Below are 12786 nucleotides of genomic sequence, written 5' to 3'. Positions count from 1 at the left end.
TTTAGTAGTATTTTTCTCCTCCTCAAGCACTTAAAAAAGCATGAAACAGTTTCTCATTTGGTGGCTGGACCCACGGATGTTGCACACTGACTTTGCTCCAAGACGAGTGGCACATTATTAAGAAGCCCAGCACACGCATTGGCAGACACTTTCCAAAGCACTGAACTGACTGGTGAAAACAAAAGTGCCCCACATTCCTCTTCTGGCTGTGCTGGGCTATACAAGAGGCATAGCAAAGCACCAGGAGGAACAGGAGAGTTTAGACTTATGGGAAGCCAAGCTGAATTTCTCTGCCTGTGACCTTCTCAAAGTGACAAAGGCTGTCACCCCCAAATACCCTTTAATCCACTGATGCAACGGTACTGACACTTCTCAGTCTGCTTAAAGAAATTCCGTATTTAGATGTCAGCCTGATTCGACCCCCCCAAATCTGTTGGCCAGTGGACCTTCACAGCGTACAAAACTTAGGTCCAAAAGTACCGGTTTCATATCATCCCTAGCTATTCTATAGCAGAGAAACATTGCTGACATTGATATCAACGAGCATATAATAAGTCAAGGTATTTTCATTGTTTATAAAGATTCCTATAAAACAGCAATCAGGCAATGAATTTTAACTTTAACCAGGCTTATGACTTAAGGGTAGTTTTCATTCCTTTACTTCCAACTGTATGTAGATATTAAAAGATCCATAGGACAACCATCTCCAAATCAAACTACTGTGTGAAGACTAAAAGCACTGACTTTTTGACAAGCAGCACACACGAGAGCTTTGGGTTTTAAATGGGAATCTCGCAACTTCCTGCTCCGGGTGCTGGTGGAAGCCCTGATTTCTGCTTCGCTTGTTCTACCCATTCATCAGCTTTGACAGAACACAATCAAACCAAATCCAAAGCAGTTTAAAGTAACTGGTACTTGGAAAAAATAGCAACAATTAATACCCCATTAAAATAAAAAGATATTAATCTACTGCCATTAATCTAATACCTTTTAAATCCAAGGACACTGACATGAATTAACAAATTTGTTTTAAAAAACTGTTAAGCACAAGAAATGTATTACATATACTAAGAGATATAAAAAAATAAACTAACCCCCCTAACTCTCAGCCACTTCATCCACATGCTCCAGCTATCCATTATATAATCACAAACCACCCAAACACACAGGCCAGTCCAAGAGCTGTGCTTTGGGAACTCTGTTAAGAATCTATTTACATGTCTGTCCTACGAATCCACACATTCCTGTGTACAAGGCAGGCATGAGACTGTTTTTTTTTTTTTTAAAAACCCAAAACATACTCATGGTTTGCATGAAAACCCCTCCTTTAACAACTGCATAGATTGCATGCGATTTAACAGAAGCATTTAGCTTCCTGAAACATTCTGCTCCCTCTGCTGTAGGACTGTTTCTCCTTCTGATGATTTATTTAAAAGCAGATACACAAAGAAGAATAAATACATTGAGCAACAAAATCAACAGAAATTCACCAGAAGGGATTCAGGGTGGGCACAGGCTTGATTGACTAAACGCAAATAAGAAACCTGAACCTACGGTCTAGAATCGATGCTAGCAATCTACATAACACACAGTACATCAGCTACAATGATTAACATGCTTATTTTTCTGCTGAGAACTTGATATGCATTTATAACAATGAAACACGACATTCCGTTAATTCTAGCAAGTTAAATGGATAGCTTTGCTTTGAAAAGACTGATTTTCTGTCATTTTAAGGAAAGCAAAACCTTTTTATATGACTACTTCAGGCATAACAGAAAGCTATATAATTAGAAAATGTCATCTGCTGCACCTAGAAAGCCTTGTTTTGCCTCACCTCCTACCCAATACATGCACAAACAGAATTTATTAATATTTTCCTCCACCATTAGCCCGATACATTAAATCATCATCTCTGTAGCAAAGCTACTGCTGCAGCAACTTCCTGCACTGCATCATTCACCTACCTCTGACTTCATTGTTCCACGGGCCATGAATAAATAAAATCAAACATCCAGGTGGAGCTGTCACAGTTTCCCTTTGCGGTAGATGTGCAGCAATAATATAAAAAGAGCTGGCTGGTCCTACAGGAGGATGAAGCTGGGTCAGTGCCTCGTTATGGAGCAGGGAAGTGCAGGGCTCCTAGCTGACTGATACACTGTACTGATCAGCAAATTTACCTAACGTCGCTGTGATGGGCCGGACCTTGTAGCTTCTGCTCAGCAGCTTTCATAGCCGAATGTACCCTGAGACATACCACAGCTCTATGGCAATTCCGGCTAGTAAGCAATCTCACTGCAAGGTCAGTGCCCTTTTCAGCCTTACAAGATGTATCAGACAGCTTAAGCAGCAGATGCTAGGCTGTATAAAAATGATGATGCTATGTGTGCTTTCCCGGGACTAAAACACTTCCTAAATTTGATACTCATTCTCAGGTAATATTCAACTCCGGTACTGCTCAGCCCAAAACGGGGTATATTACCGACTTACAGCTCAAAAATTTGGAACAATACCAGTGATGCATACGCATCAAAATGCTGTAGCATAACTTTTATGCCTAAGTAGAAAGTATTTTATCTTCTAATCATAATTTTGTTAATGATTTTTTTTTTCCCCCTGGATTATCCTCTTAAACTTCACCGAACCAGACAGAATGTGTACCAGCCTCTCCGAGCTCCCACGGCATTTCTTTAACTCTGCCCATTGCCTCTGTCAGACTTCTGCATGTCACTGGAAGTGCTGAAGTGCAGCTCTGCCTGACTGTAACAACATGGACGGGTGCTCAGTAGCTTTCATTGAAAAATTTATTGCTCAGGCTCCTCCAGCCTTCAGAGGTAACAATTTTTCCCCATCTCTTCTTTTTTGCAGGAATATCTCCTTTAACACCGAAATGCATATTCTGTGTTTGCTGTTACTGCGGCATTTTCAATGCATCTTGAAATAAAACCCAAAGTATGGGCTAGATTGCCGATATTTCTTTGTGTAGGGCAGCCCAAAGTAGCTTAGGTTTTAAAATCATAAATTACATAAAAAAGCAACACTGTTTACGCTGTTTCCATCTATCTCACAAAACTTGAGCTAAGCTTTTACTCAAGTTCATGTGCTCTTTAGAATAGTCTCAGTACAGCCGATAGTGCCAAGCCAGCCCCAGCTAATGCTCACTAGTTGCCATGGTTCGAACGGCAGCAAATCACAGACACATGATGAAAAAAAGTAAACCAGGATCTGTTCAACCAAATGCCAGATCTTTTCCACTATTTTGCCAGAGGATTTGATATCCCTTGAAAAGGTAAATTTTTGAACACAAAAATTCTCAACTACTTTTCTGGATGCAGTGGTAGATGAGGAGTTTTATATTAGCAGCATAAAAGAAATAATATATGAAGTACTACATGCAGCTTTTCCAACCTGTCAGATATCCAGATAGCACATGTTATTATAGTATCTGACTACATGATGCTACTGACTGTACTTAGCCTGAGGGATAAGGAAGTGGCCCTGTTTGGGACGGAAATGCCGCGAGTTCAGCTGGACTGAACTTGGAGCCCAAGGGTTTCTACAATCCTTTTCCCAAATCTGAGAAAGAGTTACTGTGTACTGCTTCACTTCTTACCAGACTCCTCTGATCATAAAACCACTTTATTTCATTCAGCTCCATTAGTTTTCTGGGATAGTATTACTAATGGTTACTTTCACAGAGTCTGTCAACAGAGGAGGACTGGAAGCCCTTTCCAGAACTGGGAAGTACGGCAGAAGTTAAGCATGATTCAGGGTAGACAGACAACGTTTTCCCCTTTTGACAAACCGTACCATACAGTAAATTGCAAAGTATCTGAGAACCAGACTGTCATATCAGGCTGTCAATCTCCCCCCCAATATCAAACCACGCACGTCATCTGTAGGCTGTTCACCTCCTTCCCTATTTTGTGCACTCGCTCTCCCCTTGGTACCTCCTCGCTGACGGGAGATCTTTATGGTTTGCTGTCACAGGGACTCGCTCCTCCCCACATGCTCCCTTGTATCATTCCAACCTTTTGGTTCACCTCTGCAGGGATGCATGAAGCGGATGCTTTTTACGAGACAGAAATAGCGCATTCAAAGGGCTAGAGTGCTGATGTGCATTTTCGGACAAATTCCTTATGCAGCCAAGTGAGCTCACTGCAGAGCGATGGCTGCAAGCAGTCAGTATGTTTCCAACATGTAAACGTGGCCACACAAAAACATGAGGAAGATAATTCAACTCGGACAGGAAATATGGAGGGATTAAAAGGATATACAAGCACGCCTGTGTGTTGGGCTCCTATCTCGCTTTCTTCATCGTTCCCAAGCATTCCTTTGGCATAATTCCAAGATCTCCAGTGCAACCAGAATTTCTCTTTACTGACTCCCTACTTGAGATCTTTCTGTTAGAAGACAGTGTGTCCAGAGAGACACTTCTCAGCACATTTCTGCATAAAAGTGATCCGTGACAGTTTCCCTGCCATACGATTCCTTCATCATCTTTGTCATGTAATTTGTCATCAAATAACAGAAAGCTCTCTTTTCCAGGGTTCAAGGTCAAAACATACACAAGCCAAAACTTTATGCAGAGCTTCCCAGTGAATGGAGCATCATGCAGGCTAAGCAGCCTACTGCACCCAGGCCTTGCATCACTACCTCTGGAATGGCTTTCCAGTACAGAGATAAAAACAGAACAGGAGGAAAAAAAAAAAAAAAAAGCCTACATTCAAAATCTGAGTGTGCCGCCTCTCCAAAATCAACACCAGAAGTCCTTAAAAGCTTGCTTCAGCTTTCCTTGTGGAAAAATTGGAGATAATTTTCACTCTGTTCTGTTAAGCACTTCTGAGATTTTCAATGCAAAGATGCTGAATAAGTGCAAAATATTATCGAAATATGTATTGGTAAGAACAGTTTATATTACTCTCACAATAATAACATAAAAAAGACTATCAAGCCTGCATGCTTCAAGACCAGCTGGATCTGCGAAGAAATCTTTTGGTACAAGGTTGTCTAATTAGCTGGCTGGAGGCTGACTGGAGGAAGGCGTTCATCCTTCTACTCTGTTAGAGCTTCTGAGCTGATCAGTTTTACACTCTGGGAACAGCTTGGGTTCTTTGTGTTATTTTCACTGCACTGCTGAATTTGTTTTGGGAGATGGAGGAGGTCGTCATTTCATAAGAGTTGATTTGCTTTTCCTCAGGTCTTCTACTTAAAACCTCCTAATAGTTAGTGACCTCAGCCTGTTTTAAAGCAAATCAGTTGTGACGTCACTACGAGGATTTTGACCTTCAAAGACAGAAAACATCATCCTGTGGAGCTCAGACACCTGGGATTAGGCACAGATGCATGAGAAAAGCAGTCGGAGCATGAGGAAGCCAAAAGGGCTCTGTGGCCTCAGGAAAAGGAGTGTTCCCAGAAATACTGATAAAAGTTGCGTGAATGACACTGAAGTGGCCGGTTTGCTTTTACGTAGCATCATTTACCCCTCTTTTATGAGCTAAACGTCTAGCACCTTCTCAGGTAAGTCTCTCTGAAAGTCAAAGCAGAAAAAGCTCAAGATCACATAATTCTGATCCTACTTTTATTTACTTCTGTAACATCAGGGTAATACTCATTTGCATTTATCAGAATTATCCTTGTCCTAAACCAGACCCTTAGACAACATAAAATGCCAGGAATTTTTGCCTTGAATGGATGCAGATTGCAATTTGCAGCTGAAAGGGCATTAATCTTAAATGCATTATGCTTCCTTTCTCCACTTGAACTTGTACAATTCATCTGTATAGTTTACACTTTGTGTGCCTGCCACCTCCAGGATTGTGAAAGGTGCCAGATGGACAATTTTGGTTCTGTTTAGCCACTGAACAAAATCCACAGACAAGCCCTCTCGACACTGCCTCAGGCATGCGCGTGCATATACAAAACATACAGTGTGTGTTATTTCATATTTTAACACGTGCCAAGGAAACAATTCCAAGTTCTTCCCCAACAAGAACACATCTTATAAAAGCACTGCCTTGTCTACAACCAGTCTGGCAATCATGCCAGCCAACATACCTGCTGTGCTATCAGTGACCATTGCTGCAATCTACACAAAAGTGAAAAGAGACCAACCAATTCTAACACCCATTAAGCACACTTGTTTTCTTGGGAAAACTTAGTCTCGAACATTGGATCAAAGCCAAGCATTGCCTTGGTCCTCCAGTACCACTCATTGCATTCCAGAGCCAAAATATGCCAGCTGAGTCTAACTCATTTAGCACTGCAGTGTCTGGCCTAAAAGTTACTATGACTGGGATGGATTTAATAGATTGGAGGTAAAGTGCAAGGCTTCCTGGTTCTAGCACCTGACAAGAATGTTTCCCTAGCTCATAGCTACAGCTGCAAAAGGTCTTGGCACCTTCATAAATCCACAAAATCTTTCCTATGTATTACATAAGCATATTAATAAAAGCAGATAAACTCTAGGCAAATGTTACCTGCCGGGTGCAACAACTGTAGCCTCTAATGGTTATAGGAAGGAAACTAATTCACTCTCAAAGAGTAATTTATTTTGATTACCATTTTTGCACCATAATCTTACATGATTTAATTTTTAAGATAAATTCAAACCAAATTTTTTCTGTTCTGGATTACTGACTACCAAAACAAAGCTGAAGGTAACCTGTATATGCTGTCACATACAGTGTGATTTCAATTACCTTTAGAATAACGCCCAGACAAGCGGAAAGAAATTACTACATAGAAGGTTTGAAATTAGAGGACAGACAGAGCAGTTTTAGCTATGTTGTTGGGAATAATTTAGCACTAGCAATGGAGATATACAAGAACATCAAGTAAGATGATTTCATTGCTGCTTTCTGTGAAAACAGTAATGAATCCTATACGCTGATACCTTCCCAGCTAGTCTGCAAAGAGGAGAAACTGTTGGGAAACAATAAAACTCTATCAGTGCTGTGCTACATGTAAACTAATGTCTTCGGGTAATAGAGACAAATGTGTACTGTTCTTTATATATATATTTTTTTTTCATACTGGCCACTTCAGTTGCAGAAGAATTAGTAAATGACCAGAGACCAGACTTAAACCACGTGCTGTGGGGGTGTAGCGGTCAGCTTCATGGAAGCTGCAAAGGCTGTCATGCTGCTGAAGTTATCTTTGTACCTTGCTTTCCCCTCCTGAGGTTTGAGTTGTACATCATAAAACCTGTTCTGCAGACAAGGACTCTTGTGGTGCTATTACATCTGAAATGGTATAAAACATTTTACACTTCAAAGAACAAAGAACAAGCTGCTGACCATTACAACCGCCGACTGAAGGAGGCAATAGCTTTTATCATTGTCTATATTTCAAAGGTGGGGAAACTGAGGCAAAAAAAGTCAGAGGCAAGAATTTTGGTTAAAAATGGAGAACTGCTGCACACCCCATTCCTTCGTTAAAAATAAAACACAAACAAGTAGTATGTCTGCAAATGCTGAACTGCCTTAAGTTTGACAGCAGGATAATCCTGATGCCAGTTGGAGTTTGTACCCTGCTCTCCTTATGCATGTTAATAACTACATTTTAAAAGACCCTTTATTACCTGCAGCATACGGTAAGGGTGATGTGGGGCATTTCTCATGTATGAGAATGATTCTTACCCCATTGTTTGGAACGAGATACCCTTTCCAGAGAAAGGGATCAATTTGTGTATTTATGGGTAAAGCCATTGGCTTCTTTCAGTCAGAGGCTGTAACAGCCACTTGTACCATTATCACTGCTGGCTTTGGAGAGACACTTCTTGTCATTTTGCTGTAGTTTATTTGATATATGTTCATTTCTTCAGTGATGCAGCCTCAACCACATTCTCCTTATTTTGCAATTGGAAGCTTAATTGCTGGCAGGGTATACATTTAGGGGAGGATAAGAGACAATGAAGACAAGCCTGACTGCAGTCTGTACACGCTATCATCAGCATAATCATAAACAAAACAAACCCCCTGAGATTAATAGAAAAACTATTATAACTGTAGGAAAAAAATAAATAAATTTGAAAGACAAAGCAAATTTAGATGTAGACACAAATATGTTTAAAGAAGTGCATCAAATAGTTATAACATTTTCAATGCAGTGTAATTTAAATTGAGGTCTAACAATTAGGTACTTACATCTGACTTAATGCAAGTAGACCATGTTTCTAAATACCTAAATCTTTTGCAAGAATTTAACCTCTGTTATTTGGTTGATTTCTACTTAGTTCTTTCTTACTGAGGCTGATCATCCTCAGTAAAGCATTCTTCCTTCGTCACTTATCCATACTGCAGCATCTCCCTGAAGAAGGGTAGTTCCATGAATTCTCTCTTGCCACCTCTGGAAGCATTGTATGTTTTACAGTCCCTGATCTGATGCTCAGCTTTTGCAGATCTTAGCTCCTCATCTTTCACCTTATTGTGCCACAGAGCTCATTTACACTAAAACCCCAGGGGATGTTTCACTGTCGCTTCACAGTGGTCTCTCTTCCATTCTTGCTACTTCTGTCTTCTCACAGGGCGCTTCCCTGTCACGTTTCATTTGCTCCCGGCTTCTCCTCACTTCTCCCCAGGGCTTTTGGAAGATTCTCATCAACCTTTCTTACAGGTACTGCATCTTAAGTGCTCCCCAAGAATTAAAGTTGCTGCTGCTGCTGATTTCCTTTGATTTTTCCTTTCACTCGAACTAACCATCTTGGTAACTACGTTTGGAACAGACTGATTATTGTTATGCTTTATTTACTAAGTGAAGGAGGGGCTCTATTTTAGCTGCATTATGAGGTGCTTCCAATACAAGATAATGTTAGGCTAACCCCCTTCTGTCTTGCTTACAGAAATATGCCACTTCAATACAACTATTCACTCAAGAAAACAAGGTGAATTTGATCCTTTTCCCCAAGTTTGCCTATTTTTTTTTTCTTCTACACCTATGGCAACAAATGAGCAAAATCTAGATTTAATTTTCAGGATGTCTACATATATAACTATAGCTTGTTAAGGTTTCCCAGCACAGACTGTTCATTTGTATCTCCTCAGAACTAGTCCAAAATCCAAGTTACAGAAAATCATCTGTAGAAGCTGTATCCCATGAATATACAGTCACGAATGATATCAAATTTTAACAGTCAACAGTGACCGAGATAAGCATATTACAAAAAAATGAGATTCATAATAAAATTCATTATCCAAGGTCCAATTTGAAAAAGCAGCTCATCTCTTTCACACAGGGAACATCACTCTGACTTGAAAAAAAGTTTTTGAATCTAAATCATTCAGATTTGCTTTTTTGTTGTTGAGATTTTCAGTCTTTTTTTTTTTAAACTAATTTGTTTAGACAAAGGAGGCTCAGATGAAGAATAGCCCAAAGAAAAAACGTGCAAGGGAAATACTGCCCTACCATAAAAAAAAGTAAAGTTCAACAGAAATTGTTGTATTTTCTTACAAACAGCATTACCTCTGTAAACAATTGGAGCACTTAGGTGTTCTGGGCTTGACTTATTTCAACAGAAGGCCCAGCAGTCAGAAGACTGCCAAAGCTCAATAGATTGCAACAAAATTAGTTATACCTCATTATGATTTGGAAGACAATAGTCTAGCCACCTAGGATGAATTAAATGTTGTGTGCTAATGCCCTTCTCTTTGGAGTTTTTTTATTATGTGCATATTAAAAGCAGGATGTTTTTGTCTATCACAGGGTAGTTGTAAAGTAACATAATTTTTATCCCACCAAGTAACTGATGGAGAAGTGCAGTCTTTATGCCTACTCAAGCTCAAAACTTTGTAGACAGCTTTTGCTTTGCTGGACAATTATTTGGATTGTTTGACTTGACCAGAGCCTTCTGTAGTTTAAGAAGCCACATTATCCAAAAAATAAATATTTCGAAGAAAATATTTTCAAATATTTTCTTCCCCTTTTTCCAGATAAGACATATGAGATGCAGTAAGGTTACCATTTTGACATGCCTTCTGCTGGCATGTTTGAGCTGTTGCACAACGACATGGATCAGGCAGCTGTTCTGGCTGAAGAAATAACCCCCTTCTCCATCACCACCTTTTTGCTTTTTGGGGTTTGGGGGTTTTTTGGTGGTGGGGGTGTGCAGTTTCCAGCTGGATCAGTTCCCCCATCTGGTTCATGGCCCTGCCTCACACACTAGCACTACAGCTCGTGCAGCATAGCACAGGACCAAGAACTGCTTGTTTTAAGAGGCAGAGCCCATTTAAATGTGCGTCACACTATGACATCGCTTGCCAAAGAGCAATTACAAGCCAGCCGCAAAGCTAGAAATAGAACTCATGTCTCTTGACTTTCAATCCTTGGTATAATAATTAATTTTTATTCACTTTGAATAACCCTTTTTCTCCTCCTATTAAGTAAAATTCCATCTTTACAAAAAGGAAAAGGTAGGGAAATAGAGCTAAAGAAATCCATAGAAAGTATCAATATTTTAAAAGTATTTAGAATTCTACTTTCTATCTCCTAAAATTGCATACAGACCGCTCACTAAGCTGTATTCTCCCTCCTTTCAGGAACAGACCTTCACATGCCTAATAACACGTACAAGTTATGATGTAGAAGTTATTTTTAGAAACCTATGAGTTTCAGTGCATTATAATTAAAAACTATTAGAAAAATTGCCAAAAAAAAGAGTACTTCCCTCAATACCAAAATTGCTTGAAGGACAGATGAACCAGGTAGTTAAAGTGCTCCTTACTTCACCAGAACCCTTTGTGTTTTCTGGCTGATGGGCTTTTAACTGTAGCCTCCTCTTCACCCTCCCTCCCAAAAGCTTAAGACAACTTGATTAATTTTTCAATAGTTATATTACATATAGCATATGATAATATGTTAAAGAACTTGATCTATGAAATCAGAGATCACATAGCAAATGAAATCACATGGGTCTGGCAACAGAATCTATGTTTACAAATAGAGAAACAGTGATGTATAAAAAGAGCCATTTCCTTCTGAAATCAGTTCTGTTGTACCTTGTAGAGGAGAGTATTCAAAAAGCACTGTATTTTGCCACAGACTATACGGTGGGGTTGTCAGACAAATTAAGCAATGACTTGGCATCTAGACTACAGACCATTTGTCCATTAGCCTTTCTGTTTTAATCTATCTGAAGTGTAAGGAAGCAAAATAGCATGTTACACATCTACAAATACACAGCAGTTCTATGAACTCTAGAAACTACAGCAGCCACAAATTGTACCTAAATGCATTTCCAAGTACAGTGAAATGACTTGTATATACATGCAAGTTAAACATGGGCTCTACAAATTTAATAAGAACACGAAGCACCTTTTCCAAATACTCAAAATGGCATTTTATGCCATTCACATTATTTACCAGCACACCTAGTGAACCAGCCTTCTGTTTCCTTTAGCTTCCTCAGAGAAAGACAGCCTTGTGGTCCAGGCAGTCGTATTTCTATATACTTGATCCAACTTGGGAGGCATGGCTAATTTAACAGGTATGACTGGTTTGTCATTCAAACACCACTGGTGTTTGGCTTTTTGGTATTAGAAGTTGCCAAAAGCAGTCATAGAATTACTCTGTCACCTGCCTATGTTATAGAAAAGTTACACAGCAGCCTCTATTTTCTGACCATAGTTTTCCCTTTCACTTGCTTGCTAACAGTAGTGTCAGCATCTCTTTAATGTACTCCTCTCCATTAGAAAAACCTCACAAATGTTGAGTACATCACCAGAAACTCTTGCAAGAGCAGACTGCAGCAACACAGTTGTCGTCTATCTTCTGTGCTAATCCTATGCACCACCTCCTTAGATGAAAGGAGATGTTTTGGAGCAAAAGATCAAATTTATTTCCAAAGTTCTTCAAGACAGCATTTCTTAAAATCTATTTAAAATTAAGGAATAAAAAGATTGCATTTCTAAATAAGTGCATATGTACACATACATATACACAGTTCCTGCAGTTCCTACAGTTTATTATGTGTTTATGGTACTTCCCTGGCAGATACCCACAGCACTAAAAATCTGAGCAAAACAGGTAAGGCAGGATACTATTACTATGGGGATTTTAAGGTGTATTACTTGGTACCTTTACTGGAAGCATCAAACTAGTAGTTGTAAAAGTTTTGTGTCGTGGGGAAGGGTTTGTTTCTTTTTTCAGTATAACTGTCAATCCAAGATGCAGGAATATAAGGAAAAGCCTGCAAGTTAAGCATTAAAAAAACCCTAAAGATATTCATGTCAGACTGCCAAAAGGCAGGCTGGCAAGAAACCATTCTAGAGGAAGCCTCAGAAAACAGTGTAAGCAATCATCTCATTTGTCAGCTGTCCCCAGTTCTCCAGCAAGATACTTGCACCAAGTTGCTTCCCTCTGGGAACGCTCGCTGCTCTTGCTGCTTATTTAAACTTAATTGCCATGCCTGTTCTTCAGCAATATGCTTTTAAAACACAGGTGAGACCTCAGCTAGAATGACTGCACTGGTCTTCCAAATTTAAGGAAAAGTAAATCAAAGTTTGCCCTGGGTGCAAAGAAGGCCTCTTTGGATGACTGAAGAAATGGAAAGCTTCTCTGGCAACTGTGGACTGCAAAAAATTGGCTCACTGAGTCTGGCAGAGCCCTGAAAAAGGATAAGAATTGCTTTTTCAATGCATACTGGTGGGGTGAGCATATGGGCTAGAAATGAAAAATTAGTACTGGCACAAGAAGAAATGTGCACAAGTTGGAACTGAATTAAGATAGAAAGAAAAAGATTTCTAGCTCTGTGAGCAGCAAAACTGTGGAAAATGACTGGATTATGAGATG

The 12786-nt window shown here is 39.6% G+C and overlaps 1 protein-coding gene across 15 annotated transcripts in view; it reads right to left on the bottom strand.

Annotated features, from left to right (window-relative positions):
* The window catches only part of IQSEC1 (IQ motif and Sec7 domain ArfGEF 1), a 359420-nt gene that overhangs the window by 105429 nt on the left and 241205 nt on the right, over window positions 1–12786 (bottom strand). Inside the window, exon 1 of one of the 15 annotated variants that reach the window (XM_052776767.1) lies at window positions 1968–2200. The exons of the other annotated variants lie outside the window; for them this stretch is intronic. The gene's annotated coding sequence lies outside the window, so the exon portion shown is untranslated. Of the gene's footprint in view, window positions 1–1967; window positions 2201–12786 lie in introns of those variants that run through there. 15 annotated transcript variants of the gene reach the window in all.

Source organism: Harpia harpyja, chromosome Z (assembly GCF_026419915.1).
Source record: "Harpia harpyja isolate bHarHar1 chromosome Z, bHarHar1 primary haplotype, whole genome shotgun sequence".
In the NCBI taxonomy this organism is placed as follows: domain Eukaryota; kingdom Metazoa; phylum Chordata; class Aves; order Accipitriformes; family Accipitridae; genus Harpia; species Harpia harpyja.
Note: the sequence above shows the minus strand (reverse complement) of the source record. Positions and strands in the feature narration are given on the sequence as shown.